Below are 17,183 nucleotides of genomic sequence, written 5' to 3'. Positions count from 1 at the left end.
GAGCAGCGCTCGTGTTGTTGGTCTGCCATCGTGCCCTCCGCCGTCTCTCTGTATATATGTTGTAAATACAATTGCCTATCCCTTGTGGCTACTCTCATTCCCGTGGCAATATATATATATATATATATATATATATATATATATATATTGTGTGAGCATTATATTATCGCTTCATCTTCTTCATCTGTATATACTCATCACCATGGCCAGTGTCATTCTCTTCAGCGCGCGGCCTGCATAATAAACCGTCGAGGTTGAACAGCTGTCTCGCAAGTGGTGGAGGTGCGGGGTAAGCGGTGACCGGAACGAAGCTCCAGGGAAACTCGGAGTCGTAGAGGACCAAGGGATCGAGAGCAGCCTTCGACGTCACCTACGAGTCTGGAAAGAAGCACCAGGATGCCGATGCTCTCTCTCGTTGTCCCCTACCACCGTCTTCAAACACTGCCTGCTTACCACCTTCCATGAGCAACCCACCCGACGTGTCTCCTGCATTTCCTTCACTCGCAGCTCTCGACCGCCTCCCACCTAGCCATTCTCATACGTTTGCAACTTGCCAACGTAGTGACTCCTACTGCCACTCCGTTATGGAACGTATTCGGGGATCCTCTCGCACACCTAACGCTCGACTCCGTCGGCAGTTGAAGAACTTCAAGATCGAAAATTCGGTGCTATACCGGTACGTGTTTCATCCCGAAGGACACCGTTGGGTTCCTGTAGTTCCCCGATCACTTCGGAGCCAGATACTGGAGACCTTTCATGACGATCCCACTGCCGGTCACTTTGGTTTCCATAAAACCTATGAACGAATTCGCAGCCGCTTCTCTTGGCCTGGACTTGCAACAAGCGTAGTAAAATACGTGGCTTCCTGTTCGATCTGCGAACACCGCAAACGACTGACCTCACCTCCGGCTGGACTGCTACAACCTGTCCCGTGTCTTGAAGCTCCCTTCGCAGTCGTTGGTATCGACTTGTATGGGCCACTACCCTTATCGGCTGGCGGTAAACGATGGATTGTCACAGCTGTAGACCACTTGACACGGTACGCTGAAACAGCCGCACTACCTTCCGGTTCCGCAGCGGAGGTTGCATCCTTTTTCTTGGAAACCATCTTTTTACGACACGGAGCCCCACGTATCCTTTTGAGTGACCACGGCAGGACCTTTCTCTCTAAACTTCTCGACGATGTTCTCCGTGCGTCCAATACCATCCATAAAACTACTTCCAGCTACCACCCTCAAACTAATGGCCTCACAGAGCGCTTTCATCGTACGCTGTCGGCCATGATTTCAATGTACATCAGCCCTGACCACACCAATTGGGATGTTATTCTCCCATTCGTCACCTTCGCTTACAACACATCCGTCCAACGCACAACGGGGTACTCACCCTTTTTCCTTGTGCATTGTCGTCAACCGATCACTGTCCTCGACGTCTCTTTTTTTGGCGTCCCCGTGCCCTCGTCCACATCAATATGTGAGCAATTTGTTTCGCGAATTGCCCAGTGTCGCCAACACGCCCGCCTCAACACCGACGTCAGTCAAGAAGACCGCAAAACTCGCTATGATGCATCCCACCGCGTCGTTTCCTTCCAGCCTGGAGACGAAGTGTTGCTGTGGACTCCAGTTCGCGTTCCTAGCTTATGCGAGAAATTTCAGCCCCGTTTTGTCAGGCCCTACACTGTTCAGAGAACAGACTTCACCAGTTAACTATCGTGTCACGCCCGTTGTTACGCCTTTGGACGGCCGCCGCCGTACCACAGAGACTGTGCATGTTTCACGTTTAATGCCTTTCATATATACGGCGTTCGCAGCGATAGCCAGCGGCCAGGTTGGCCGCTTCCATGCGCGGGGGTAATTGTGTGAGCATTATATTATCGCTTCATCTTCTTCATCTGTATATACTCATCATCATGGCCAGCGTCATTCTCTTCAGCGCACGGCCTGCATAATAAACCGTCGAGGTTGAACAGCTGTCTCGCAATATATATATATATATATATATATATATATATATATATATATATATATATATATATATATATATATATATATATAAAGGTGACGCTTGCGAAGGTAGAAGATAACCAAGTGTAGGAAATGAGCGCTTTGTCTGCGTCCATTATATTGCCCAGGTTCTTTTTGTGCGCTACTAGGCTAATATGGAAGACCGCCGAGCCCAAACTTACATTCATATCCACAGATATTTGTATTCCTCATAAGTGTTATGTACCACCCGTTCAAGAACTACCACTTTAAGATCGCATAATCTGTAGATAAGCCAACGACCTATTATTATTATTATTATTATTATTATTATTATTATTATTATTATTATTATTATTATTATTATTATTATTATTATTATTATTATTATTATTATTATTTCATTTGATTTGAAAACATATACACGGGAAAGGGAAAGCGAGGAGCAAGGCTGGCAATTCTGCCATCGGAAGGGGCACAACGCCTGCCTACTCTTCAGAAAGGAGGAGACAGAAAAATAGAAATGAAAGATAGGAAGGAGGGGAGGAAAGAGGAAAGAGCGAGATGACAAATCTCAAAGAATAATGTACAACACACACTTCAGGTCACACACAGTAGGGCCCGTCACTGCAGGTCACGCTACTAAAGAATGTCGAATAACGGTAATGATGATCCCTCACGCTAATGTACGTGTACCCGCTCGCAGAACGCAACGAGAAGGAGGAGGTGAACCCCAAGTACATCTGCCCCTTCGTTCGGCAGTACATGAGCAACTACGTCAAGAAAGGCACCGACAACGTACTCAAGGAGCCTCTCCCTACAACGGCAAGTACACGCGCAAATTTAAATTAGAGAAATGTGGCATAAATCGGTCTCGGCACGTTTCATTTCGTGACGGCACACTTGTATGGGCAGCATTCGCACCGCATTTCTACCTTCGAGTTTCCCTTGCCAAGAAAAGCTCCCTCCCATATTCGCTGAGACAATCAATCATGCACTTAGTCCGACGAATACGTTTTTGCCACTGCAGCCTTAAGTTGCCACTGAGTATAGCAGTTTAACCGGAAAGAGGAGTCCTTTACACATTTACAAAAACAAAATTCTTTGTGAATATGAGTCCTTAACTTCGTCGTTCTCTGCATACGTAGCGACTAAAAAGTGCAGTGTGAAGATTTTCGGTGCCCGGGAGCGGTAAGCGCACCAATTACAACTTCCGCAATCTAAGAACGAGGTGTTCGCGCTTTCTTTTGCTTGAGCATGCCTGCTTTTGTAGGAAAAACAACTTGTTTCATAATTCTACATTCCATTTTCAATATTTCTCGCAGTCCCAAAATGGAGTATGTTGCATCTCCTTTTGGCCACAGAGTGGACGTACTCTATATCTTGGAGTGCAAGAACGCTGGAAGATATAAAATAGAGTTGAATATTAGACGGGAAGTTCCGCCTGCATTTTTTAAGGGGCGCTTTGTAACCACTGGCAGCGACGAATAACCGCTTTTTTCTTTCTTTCTTTTTTTCTTTTTGGCACCTGTATTCCACGAACTTCTGTCCTCGACTGTATACTTACCATGTATCTGCTATAGTGAGATTCGAACTGACCTATCCGCAGAGTTCACCGCTGTTATACTGATAACGGGCTCCCTCTTACGTTGCACTATGTTGTGGCTACATCGCAGATAAAGACACGGAGATCTGTTAGTTGGTGTGCTCCGCAACGGCAGTCCATATCTGCGTTTCAATAATACCGGACAAATTACTGCGGTAACGAATGAGAAGCGATAAAGGCGCGCAGCTTCTGTACATGTATTACTGCATCAAGTATAGTGCGGGAGAGTTGGACCGAGGAGGTAATTTGGCACCGTCTACTACTGAACCTCGTGATAACGATAATGCATCTGACGCAACGATACGTTCGTTTGGGTTTCTCTTAGCAGATACCGAATCAGCATAGCTTTTTACTCGCGATGCTTTCGCATTCACCAATACGCCGAAAGAGTAGAGCAAGAAACTAAAGTTCAACTGCAACACTGACGGCTGCGTTTTATGCCTTATTTTAATATGAGGGTTGCGGTAAGTAAAATGTTTATTTATATGTTTCCCAGCTCAAACAAACGCGAGTGAGCTAGACTGCGAGACTATTTTCAGGAGCGCTGTCAGCCGCGCGCTTTTAGTAAGTGGCTACCCATTTCATTTGTGACAGAAAGTTGTGCCAGAGTATACCACTCCACTTGCTGTATTTATCACGGCACCAAAATGCCGCTTGGTTGCGCAAAGTACGTTTGCAAAACCTGACGTCACCACTTGTCTCTCTTTCTTTTTTCTTTTTTTCTTTCTTTCCCCACAGAACGGAGTGTCACCGACAGAACTCAAGCGGCTGATGTCAGAGGACCAATAAAAAAGAAAAAGAAAAGAAAATAGCCCCACTGGTCACATCCCGTTTCACGGCTCGGTTGCTTGTACATTGCCCCTCACTGTTGATAAAGAAGTCAACTTACGTTTGCGCTAGAAGGTAGCAATGCTGTTAGAAATGCTGTAATCCACCTTTTAGTAAAAAAAAAAGAGAGAGAGAAAAAGAAACAGCGTTGAAGTGCGACCGCAAAAAGCAACGCACCTCGAATTCACTTTCACGCGAATGAAGTGAAAATCATCAGTCAAACGAATTGAAATGCGCTCCTCTCCAATACGCCTAGTATATGATAATATTCCACATAATGTTGATGCCAGAAATTCATTTTCTTTTTATGCCAGTTTAGACACGCTCAGCGAAAACACTTTTTTCAGTGTATGGGAGTCGTAAAATATACCGCCGAGAGTTGCTTAAAAGACGTTGTACGCTGCTCTGGTCGTTACGTGAGTTTTCGAATTGTTCTTCAACCTGCGCTAACAATCAATGTGCGATAATAACAGTATTTCACAATATCAAACATGTTGCGACATCTCGGCATGTCAGAACAACAGGCGCCAGTTTGGCCGAGTCAAATGTAAGTCGAAGTAGATGTAGACACTTGCGTTTTAACGGCTCCTACCCCCCTGGGGGATTGGCCAAGAATTGGGTAGCACTAAATAATAAATTAGGATAGTATTCAAAATGCACAAAAAATTATAACCACGATAGTTTAGAATAAGCAGGTTAGAACCAAATGAAACAGAGGTTGGAGCCTGTATATAAATGAAAAACGAACCGGGAATAACTCGGAACATAGACGTAACACGTATCACAGTAAATTTGGCAAACAAACATGTTGAGGTCAGAATTTATCAATTAAATTCGGCTGAAACCAAAAGAAGTCCTGCATTGGAGAGAAAGCCCTTCCGTCGCTGTGCCCGAGAGTCGAGATACCAAAGGATATCAAATCCAGAACAGTTGGATTTAATCCTAAACTGCGGAGCGTCGTCTGTTTCTATGATGACGAAGAGCGCTAGATTGGGGGAAGGGGAGGGGGGGGGGGTGTTAGACTGGAAGGTTAGCCAGTGCTGGCTACCATGTGCTGGAGTAAAAGGGGCAAAGGGATTTAAAGATGACAGAAAAACGCGTGAGCTTAAAAGAAAGAAAAAAATATCTGCACATGAGGGTGCGACACGACACTCCCCAAAGCATGACACTAGATCCACATGTCCTTCTAAGATTCTAACGCGGAGGCGGCTGCCGTGGCGAAGAAACTTATGGCTCGTAGTCAGTAGTATGGGATTGGCCGAGAGTCGGGTAAAGCCGTCCTCAGTATACGGTATAAGCTAGGGCAGTAGGAGCTACCTGGCCGGCGACACTGGCATCGACGAAAGCCTGGACTTGTCCAACGTCCTCTCTCGCGGGGTTGCCAGCCGTGGAATCGACCGTGGGTTTGGACTGTAGATACGACCAAGAAGCTTGCAGCCTGTCAGTTGCTTGAGTGGCCACGGTGGTAGGTTGCTACGGCCGTGCGATGGACGATGTGTGTTTATACATATACCTTGCATTTACTTTTTCTGCCTATATTATAAAGACATCGATGACAGTCCCTACGTTTCAACATATTTCGATAGGCGATAGACACACTGACAAAAGACTGCTCAGAGGAAAGGTCGAAGTGCCAGCCAACAATGCAATAACCCGTCACGGTTATGGCGTTGCGCTGCTGAGCTCGAGGTCGCGGGTTCAATTACGGTCACAGCGGTCGGATTCCGATGGAGATGGAATGCAAGAACGTTCGTGTACTTAGACTTAGGTGCAAGTTAAGGAACCTCAGGTGCTCAAAATTAATCCGGAGTCCCTCACTACGGCGTGCCTCATGATCAGATCGTGATTTTCGCAGGTAAAACCTCACAATGTAATGTGAATATTTTACGGTGGTTATTTGCCACGTGACACAATAAAAATTCCCCACTTAGTGGAGACAGCCACTGCGACAGTCACTATGTGTCCAATGACTACATGCGCAATTTTAATAATAAATTAATTATTAAAACAAATAATTTAGGTAACTGCTTCACCACGAGCTAGGAATAAGAATATGTAGCCTAATTTCTTGCCATGTTGCAGCCTGATGGTCGACTGGTCCAAATTAAGCTGTAGAAATCTTGACTATGCTTTAGAACAGTTACTATTTTATGTATAAGGTCGTTCGTGGGATGATTTCCGAAGATATAGTGCTAAAATCCTACTGCGAAGCACTCTCCTATTACAGACAAACCTTTGCATAGTGTGCCTTTGAATATTGTCTGTATGCTGAGAAGTTTTTTTTTTAATATCTTCCATTATGTATCGCTACTCATTTCATTATTTGATTCACGTTGGCAAGTCTCAAGTTACAGCCCTCTTTATTTATTCATAATTTCCCTAATGTTCACAGGCAGGAACTAAATTGCATTTACCATGAACTGTAGGGATTCTGCAGGCTGGTGAAGATTCCTCGGCAGCGTTTTTATCGACCCTCTCTTAAATGAGAACGAGAGAATAAACTTTATTCAATTACAAAAATAATTAAACTTAAAAACAAAAATTTTACACCTTGTCGCAGGCTGCAATAGACCAACAAAAAATAGCAAAATAATTTAACACAGCACAGCATTGTTTGGACACGGCGCGCTGAACGGAATACATTATGACAAAAATAAAGCTAAGTGTTTCAGGTAGCCATCAAAAATTGCAGAAAAGAAAGAAAGACAGAAAGTCTCGTTTCTTCGTACACAAATGCACGCGCCAGGGCGGAGGAACTATTTTAGAACAACCAGAAGGCTTTGCGAGGGGCAATAGATTCATACCTAGAAATGGTCTGTCATGCAGCTCGGGCTCCAAATAGAAAAGAAAAGGTGACATGCAGCACTACAGAGAATTCGTAGAACGATTTCGACGCGCAAAGAAAAGAAACAGGGTGTCCGAGACACGTGCTGACCAGGCAATCACCGAGCGAAGCAACGTCCGCGCAACGCCGCATACATTATCCCAACGAACAAGTCAAGCGGCTTCCTAGTGGTTCATTTTTCTGACCTCGAGTCGCATTTCTCACAAAAAAATAAAAAAAAATAGAGACTCGGCGCCGTGCTTCGCCCGGTCAGTGCAAATGACTTCGAAATGCGATAGCGTCAGCATATCCGGCGTTCATCGAACTTTCCGAGTTCTGACTTCAACCGCATGCAGACGAACTAGTAAGTTTCAGGCCGACAGGAAAGAATGGTAAAGGAACCGTTCTGAAGAATCATTCGCCGCCATCTACAGATAAGAGACCAAGCTTGCCTCAGTACTCCCGTTTGACCTGCACTAAACGAATCCTAATAGATGAGCATACAACCGAAGGAATGAATGATTGGGAAAAAAATCGTTCAGAGCATGACAACTTCACCTGTTCGAAGCGACAAGCAAGGCGTGTTGGTAATGGCGACGTCCTTTTTTGGATTTGGTGACCAGTTTATTCCCCTCCTCGTACACTCGTACAATGACCTCTGCACGTATCGCAGGGTGTACGCGTGTTTCGTTTTGTTTCTTTTCTTTTCTGCCTTTTTTAGATGAATCTGTTATCAACTGGCACGCATCAACCTCCAGCAAGGTCGCATCCCCATGGAAGTAGACAGCAGAAACGCTAGTGTATATTTAGATGTAATGTTAAAAAACGTCAGGTGGTACAAATTAATCAGGAGTCTCAGCGTGGAATCACTCGTAAGTGAGGGAATTGCGATTCCTTTCACATATTGAAGCGTTGAGTAAAACACAACTCTATGAGTTACCGTATATATATATATATATATATATATAAACTGTGGTAGAAAGTACTGAAAATGTTAGGTTCCCTGTTATTTTTACCAGTCGCAATAAAAGAACAACTGTACACCATTCTCAAAAGGAAACCACATGAAAATTAAGCCATGGTTCATTTTTCATTACTTTGACACAGTAAAATATTTATGTATTGTTTTTTTTTATGAAGCTGTTGCTTCTTTTTGGTGCTTTCGACTCGTGCATGCGTTGTAAGGAGGGAGCCAGTATCTCATGTCGCCACGCTCTGCCATATAGGCGACTTGAGCTTATGCGGGCACGTTATGTGTGATATTTCTTGAGCTGCTGAAGAAAGGTGTATGTATGTATGTATGTATGTATGTATGTATGTATGTATGTATGTATGTATGTATGTATGTATGTATGTATGTATGCATGTATGTATGCATGCATGTATGTATGCATGTATGTATGCATGTATGCATGCATGTATGTATGTATGCATGTATGCATGCATGTATGTATGTATGCATGTATGTATGTATGTATGTATGTATGTATGAATGTATGTATGTATGCATGCGTGCGTGCGTGTATGTATGCATGTATGTATGTACCATTCAATGGTTCACGGTGCAGCAGCTGCACCTTTCCTCGGATCCGTCAATATATTGAAGAATTCGTTTCGAAAATGCTACTGGCACATCATTTCTTTACATCTTTTAACAACAGTAGACTCAGATTCCGCCGTATAGCGCGAGTTCATGTAGCTGTCGCCAAATAAAATTACGTGCAATGAAATCAGGTTTATTGATACAGGCGTAGATGTAGATCCTTCGGATATACTGGCACAGAACGGGCGGCTAAACAGTTACGTCGGGCAGCGCTCTTAGCGGTAACTTCGGCGTCGTCTTTTGCGGAGCGATCACGATGCTGCTACTGTTGGTGGTGTGCATCCTCTGCAGAGCATGTTGCACGTCTTCTTCATCACAATCACCCCCGGGAGAAAAAGCAGCCATCCTGGCGGCTCAAACAGTAGTGATCACGAGCGGCTCACGGTAAAGCTTAAGGCGATCGACGTGAACAATGCCACGTCCACGACAACGGAGGTCAGAGGGGGGTGTCAGTGGTTCGATTAGGTAATGCACCGCAGACGTGCGCTGTACAATGCGATAAGGTCCATCGAAGCGGGGAAGAAGTATTGAAGAGAGGCCAGGAGCATGCGCAGGTACTGACAGCCAGACGAGGTCGCCGGGAGAGAAGACAGGTTGCTCACAGTGAGCGTCATGGAGCCTTTTCTGGCGCTGTTGCTCAGCGGTGGTGCTACTGTTGGTGTGCATCATCTGCAGAGCATGTTGTACGTCTTCTTCATCACAGCAAGAATCACTAGACGAAAGTCCGGTGCCTCTGCCTGCGCATGGCTGGCGTGCCCCGATACAATTGTCAACGTTGAATCGAGGCACCTAACTGCGGCACCAGTGTGGCCGTTCACTCAACATGAGAACGATGGGCACGAGCGCCGGTCCACAAGTTCGAGATTGTATAACTCTTCACTCACACTCTCCTAAAGAGGTTGGCCTGTGGTAACCGTCCTCCAGTCTGATACTCTGTTTAGAGGGAAGGGGAAAAGGAGAAAAAAAGCTCCTGCAGAACTCGTCGCATGATGAATGTCGGCGGTAATGCGATTAGCATTGTAACGATACACCGTATTGCCACTGCCAAACCCGTAATCGGTCTCAGGCGCGTACTAAATACAGCCGGAGATCATCTCCCGCGCTGCCCTCTGGACAGGTTGCGCTATCTAGTGGCGCCACCGCGAAGTCCCCAAGTGGCCGGTGTGTGGATAAATATATTATTGCGATAGGAATTATATGGAAACTGACGGCGCATTTCTGCCGTCGGCGTCGCCGTGATGTTCCGCATGAAGCCCAAGGGCGATAACATCGTCGCCGCGCGCCGTATATATGCTGTACGCGCGAGTGAAAGCGCGCAAGGGAGGAAATCGGGCAGGAAGCGCGCAGTCTTCCGCCGCGCGCAAGGCGCCGGGGGGAGAGGAGGGAGGGCGTTCTACTCCGGCGGCTGCTGCGTATGGCGCGGCCCCTATCTTGAAAGCGATCTGCGATGGGGACAGTGAGTGCTGATAGCTTCGTGTGCGCTGTGTCCTCGCCGCTTAGTTCGCGTTGAAGCGAGAAGCCGCACGAATGTGAATTCGCATGCTGATGCCGCGCTTTCTCACTCGAGCAATTGACTGCGAGTGTGCGCGTTCATTGAGTGAGATGTGTTCATGTTTGCTTGTGCGAGCACGACGCCATGCTTGTCAATTCAGTTAGTAAGCGAATGCGTACAAGTTTACGTGGCCGATAAAACTACGATCCTGACTTCCCCACACAAAAAGTGAATGAAACAGAAGAAAAAACGAAAAACGAATATTCACTCCGACAGATCGTGAAAGCAGAGGCAGATTATAACCTCGCGGATGCGCAGCCACGTATGCACGTTTCCCGCTTCACAGGAAGAAGAGAAATGCGCCATTAAAAATCTCACCTGACAACAGAATTCTCAACTTACGACTGAATTTCAGTGTTCGCCTCGCGTTTCGCCAATCTGTTTTCGCTTTGCCGGAAGCCACTACACCCGAAAGCGCTCGTAATACCCGCAAACGCAAGAGGTGAAACTACTCGACCACAGTGAGCGGCGAAGCAGGTTAGGTTGAGAGAAAGGGGGAGAGGAGCGGGGCGGTCGTTTATATTTTTTACTGATGCCCCGACAGTGACAGCATGAGCCGGTTGCTCCGATCAGACCGCGGCGCAACCCAACGAAGGGTGTCCCGATACTTGTGAGCAGCGAGAACGGTAAGTGCACGTGTTCAAGCCCATGTATGTATACGCGGTGTTTTTCTTTTTTAACAAAATTTTTAAAGTGCACCCATGGCATGCTGCTTTGATTATACTTCTTGAGCTATATTTACTCTCAGAGGTGGACATTATTCGCATGAGAAATGAAAATCAATATCTTACTAATTAACGAAGCTTTAACTCTTAAACTAATTACTTTAGGCATACATTGTAATTCACGAATTGTAGCCGGTGACTTCGAAAGTCATATCTACTTAGTACGAATCCTTTTTTCTCATTTTGCTGAGCTGCCCTCTGCCTCACGGTATACTGTAAACGTTTTGGAAGGTTGCCGGGGCATCTTGAAGGGCTTGCGCGGGTTGATTTGTGTACCTGCGCCCATGTTGAGTGAGCGTCGGATGTGCGTTTCGTATATCGCGAATAATTATTAATGGCTTCTCCGGGGCAGCATACAGTTCCTGAATGTCATGTAGCACTCACCGGTGAGCAGGCCGACTCGGTGAGCAGGTTGAGTGCGCTGTTGTGCAAACAGTGCGGCCGATAAAGGCACGCTGAGTTCCGTCTGCCAACGCGGCTGCCTTGGAGTTTGTTGTCGCTGATTTCTGCACTTGCATCTCGCTCTTTGTATTCTTTTTACACATCCTTTAGGCATTTCGCATATTCAAGAAGTCTTCGAGCGCAGCCTTCCACGTCGGATTTGCCAAAGCACTTCACTTGTTTACATCGACATCTACAGCCACAGATCGTCGTTAGCGTTCAAATATTGGGGGAAAGGTGCATCACTGATATGAAATAATGTCAAAACGTAGCAAAACATGCATACCTGCGCATATGAGCCGCATTGTTCCACCCTGAGACGAATCAATATGAGCGGCCGAGCCACTTAAATAAAGGCAACTATGATCCAAATGCATACGAGTATATTACGGACGGTTGATTTATTACCGATTCTCGCTTTCCTTAAACTTACAGTTTGCGCGACCCATACAGCATTATTAGATAAAACTGTGCTCGCATCAGCGCTCATTTATAGGCCATGTTATTCTCTCGCGAAAACGCGGATGCCTTCGATCGCTGACGCCGTTGGTATAACTAAGCGAGGCTGTTGTTTATGCCTGCTACATGTACCGAATACGCCGTCTCTTGTTTCCCGTTTGACGCAGAGGTAAACAGTACATTTATGGAAGAAATGTGTCATCATAACTACACGTACAGGCCCACCCTTCTACGTAACGAATGCAACCGGCAGCGCATACGGGAACGGTGACGTAGAGATGTTGCCACAGCGCTGTGTCACCGCTTGCCGCTGATTGTGTTCGCGCCCGCTAAGTCCAGAATTGAACTATAAAAGCAGTTACCTTCGTCCTAACAGCTTACGTTGCAGTTCATGTCCGCCGGTAGCGGGTGCACGAACTCGACCGCGCCAGGCCTAACCTTAGCTGAACAGGGTCAACATAGGCTCAAACTTCATGCGAGTTGAAATTTGTGCATTTCAACTTCGTAGGGATGCTTTGAGTCATGTTGAGCATGATTAATTATGTATACAAGCGAAGGCCCTGTGGGTCTCGCGTTGTCCGATAGATGGCGTGGGGAGCGGGGCCGCAGTCGAACGCCGACACTATAAGTATGGTGAACTATACTTAAAGTATTTTCTAGTTCACTATAGCTATAAGGTTTAACTATACACGTAACGCACTGTACCGTTCTGGTGATACTGGCAGCAGCACACAAACAGTCGGCGTCAAAAGTTCACAGGCGCGCGGGTTCCGCGCAAATGCTCAGTTTCTATTCCGTTATAGGGCACACACTCTCCAAGCCTTTTAAAAATATTCCAAACGCCCCCAAACCATAATCGCTTATTATAATACGGGCTTATACAATAAAGAACGTGTTTTACGCAGGATCCCATGGGGATTGTGAATATGGGGCACAGTACTTTTTTTTAATGTAAATTAATGGCACACTGTGTTACCGCTTACTACAAATCTAACGATGGTGTTAATGTGCTTAAAAGGCGAGGACGATATAGGTGAAGACGGGACACACATATAGCGCTATGAGTGTCGCGTCTTCACCTATATCGTCCTCGTCATTTAAGCGCATTTACACCATGGTCATGTCAAACCAACTCGCCCAACTACGTGTACTGACCTACAAATGGAAATTTCAGGCTAATGTGTTGGATATTTCGAGGAAGATCAGCTTTTTTTTTTTGGCGGTCCTTTTCTCCGTAAACTTTGGACGCCGACGGATTGAGTTGATACAGTATACGATAGCTAGCGATAGTAAGTTGGTCTGATTGCGAGTTCGGGAACCCAGGACATGCAACCCCGACTGCTTATTGCACCTTTATCTCGATCTCTCTCTCTTTCTGGTGTTAGATATGCTCGCCTATGTCTAAGTTTGCAACACAAAGTCACACAGTAATAAGTTCCGAGGTTAATCGCTGGTACTACAGCCAAGCGCCTCTAAGCGAACGCCGTTGTTATAGCAAATGACACATGCATCGAACGGCAAAGCATGGTCCGGTCAGATTTATATAGCCTATAGCACTATAAGTGCAGCTACAGAAAAAAAATTAGAAAAAAAAGAAGAAGGAAAAAGACGAATAGTAGCTATTTTTCACGATATAAGCGCGTATGGCACGGTTAGTCCCACTTTCGATTTTGAAGTGCTCACGAATTTAGGTATTCAAGGGAGACCCTCAAGCGAAATTAACGCCCACAAGTACACGCTCTTCCTGTCGGCGATCGCTCATTTAAATAATCTACCAAACATCGATGTGTGTTGTGATGCCATTGATTCCTTAGTAAACCACATCCAATGTTTTCAGTTCTCACCGTAAAAGTTAATTATTGCTAATAATTACATACATATTTGTTTTGTTGATTAAATAAAACTTGTTCGTGTACCCACTCCTGCCTGGGCCGTGACGGGCCTGTAGTATGTTCAAATAAAAAAAGAACTATGCACTTTATATACGATTCTTTTTTTAAAAAAAAGGAAAGGTACTTGTGGGAAGGCTTGAGCATACATTAACGCAGGGAGCTCCCCAGACAAGCGCTCTTAGACCCACATCGCTTAACGCAGCAATACCGCTGGTGCCCCAGCGTGAATATCTAGACCTTGATATCCGTAGATCTGCGCAGCTTGACATCGGTATCTTCTATCAAACCTATTAAACAATCACTGATGGGCTGATTAACTGCAGTAATGTCTTCTATTGAGCGTGGCATGAGCTCCTACGCAGAAAAGTCATGAAGTGGCAATATTTTTTTTAATATATCGATTCATATAGCCATCCTTTAGAACATATCAAAAGACATCGCTTTTTTATTACAAATTTGTAACAGACGTGGCACCTCGGCAAAACATTAGGAACGGGCGAAGACGAAAGTGGACAATGCGACACGCGTGTCGCGCATTTAATTGGTGCGCGACGGAGGACCTCTACAAACACCGCGTTTATGTTCAATGTGGCTCTTTTTACGGTCAACATTCGAAATTCCGTCGCCATGCCCATTCGTTACACAAAGCTTGTGTAACGTTTAGCAGGTAACAAGCTGCACTCCATGATGGCAAAGAATAGAGGCGACTCTATCGGTGCACCGAAGACGAAGTCAAGTACGCTTAGAATATTTAGCAGAGCCACGAGAGCAACTTGTGCGTGCGTTGAGGCAACGCGAAACATGCCATCACTTCGTTTTCATACTTACGATCGAAGGCATAAATGTCATCCGATGTCGGCTTCCGCCGTGATTGCGTAGTGGTTATGGCGTCGCGCTATAGCTAAGCCTGAGGACGCGGGATCAAATCCCGGCCACGCCGACCGCATTTCGATGGAGGCAAAATACAAAAAACGTCCGTGTACCGGTGCACGTTAAAGAACCCCACGTGGTCGAAATTAATCCGGAGTCCCCCCACTATACGGCGTGCCTCATAACCAGATCGTGATTTTGGCCGGTAAGACCGCATAATTTATTTATTTATTATCCACTATCAGCACACCTCTCAGAAGCGGTTCTCATGCGTACATTTCAAATGGCTGGATAATCATGCACGGAAGCGCTCTCGGCTACCAACCTTATACTGTTGACATGCAACCACCATGGATTTACCAGCAGCTACAAGTCTGCGCAGGAATAGATGTTCTGAAGAAGAAATGTGACGTTTCTCCTTTTTATTATTATAACGATTATTATTGAGATGAAAATAAACAGAGAAGTATGCGCGGTTTGCTGGCGACGGCTACCCCTTTTCGGATAATACAGGACAAAAAAATATTTCAAAAATGATCAATTCTAGCATTAGCTGATACGTATAAACAAAAAAGAATAAGTAACAGCTCTAAAAGTAAGAATAGCTATCGGAAAGTTCTCCCTTGCTTGTTTTGCCCTAACATCAGGAGAAGCCCGCCGGCACAAAAAAAAAAATATTTTCACAGATGGGACTCGTATTCAAGATCGCTCAACATGCGACATTGTCGTTCCATGAATATAACTGTAGAATATAGAATATAACTATCGCCTTCTGTAAGCTGGCTGTATGTGTTTTATTGGAGCTGATTTTATCGCGTTCCTTTCTAAGCCTTGCCTCACGTACCTTACATCGACGTGATTTTGTTTCGCTTTTTGTTTTTCTTTTGCGTCCTGCCTTTAGTGTATTTATAATACGTGCGTTTGAACGGATGACCCACAATCTTTTTTTCTTTCCTTTTCGCTCGTTTTTTTTTTTTTTTTTTTTTTTTGGGGGGGGGGGGGGGGGCATCTTCCTTCACCGCTTTGCAGAATAGCAAACCATGAAGTCGCATGTGGTTCACCTCCTGCCTGTTCGCCCCTCTCTCTGTTTATCTCGCTCCACATCCGCTGCCATGGCCTTGCATGGCGCTGACATACGCCCAGGGTTTTAATTCCTTGCACACATACGCAAATATCCAAAAGGTTGGCAAGAGCGCGGCCACTGCGGTAGCCTCAGTGGTGGAGCATCGCACGCGTAATTCGCAAGGTGCAGGATCGGCTTTCGCCCACGGCAAGTTGTCCTTCAGCGTAGTTTCGTTTCTCTTTTTTCTTAATATGTCTACGCCTTCTTTTCATAAGTTGTTTCTCCCCGAAGCTTTCCCTGAATTCATGGCCTATTTACTTCATATAGTTGTAACTAAATCAAAATAGAGACCCTTGGTTCCCCTCATTATTCTCGCTGGCTCTGAGAATGGTTTATTTGATTTTTCACATCTGTGGCTTTTGTTTCGTTAGCCGCCTTTTATTTTTAGCACGTAACTAGCTCAGCGTAAGAATGAGTAGCTGGAGCCACATAAAGGCGCACCAACATCTCCTACTTATCATCCAGCAAAACCCAATTACCTATTCAATATTCCTCGAATCATATCATGAAAGCTACAGCAAAGTCATGCGCCACATTAGAAGCTCATTACCGGAAAGGGAGCGCTTGAAAACTGGCTGTTCCGCTCCGACACGAAATGAGTGCTCTACGCCAATCGTCCGCCAGACTTATCCACGTGGATTTATGGCCCTCATCACCGCTCCTTTTTGAACTAACGCAAAAAGGAAAAAAAAAGTCGGCCCTATGACTGTCTGTATGTGTGCTTCCGCGGCTGCGGTAGTAAAAGCTGATGATAATGATGATCACTTATTGACATCCTCTTTGAAACGGGGCGGTGCCAAATAGTCACAAAGCCTGCTTGATGTAATGAGGTATGCTATAAATGCTTTTCACTCTAGCATTCTGTATACATCTCCTTAATCTTTTTTCTCTTTCTTAAAACTTCTATATCTACCATGTACCGCTACGCATGCCTGTAACGGATCCAGTCATATCAATATCTTCCCCGCCTTTTTTCCACCAATACTTTAAACGTCTCTTGCTTATCTAGACTGCTGACCGGTTGATGCTTCCGTCTACATAAATCCAAGCGTTTCTGGAAGGTGTGCGTTACCTACGGGTCTCACTGGGTGAATCCCTTCGCAATCTATGATGATGCACTGAGTGGTCTCCGGATATTTGATGCAGCGTACACATGCCTCATCTAGTTGCGAATATTTGCTCCGGTATGTTTTGGTCCTTAAACAACCGGCTCGAGCCTCAAATAGCAAAGCACTGCCGTGCTTCGTACAATCGTACAGATTTTCCTTTCTAATTTTT

The 17,183-nt window shown here is 45.4% G+C and overlaps 1 long non-coding RNA gene and 1 pseudogene across 1 annotated transcript in view; one reads left to right on the top strand and one right to left on the bottom strand.

The window, feature by feature from the left end:
* Positions 1–4,543, top strand: part of LOC119461523 (sodium-coupled monocarboxylate transporter 2-like) — a 243,821-nt pseudogene extending 239,278 nt beyond the window's left edge.
* The window catches only part of LOC125947796 (uncharacterized), a 290,580-nt gene that overhangs the window by 211,534 nt on the left and 61,863 nt on the right, over positions 1–17,183 (bottom strand). The gene's annotated exons all lie outside the window — the stretch shown is intronic.

Source organism: Dermacentor silvarum, chromosome 8, assembly GCF_013339745.2.
Source record: "Dermacentor silvarum isolate Dsil-2018 chromosome 8, BIME_Dsil_1.4, whole genome shotgun sequence".
In the NCBI taxonomy this organism is placed as follows: domain Eukaryota; kingdom Metazoa; phylum Arthropoda; class Arachnida; order Ixodida; family Ixodidae; genus Dermacentor; species Dermacentor silvarum.
This window is presented reverse-complemented; position numbering and strand designations above follow the sequence as displayed.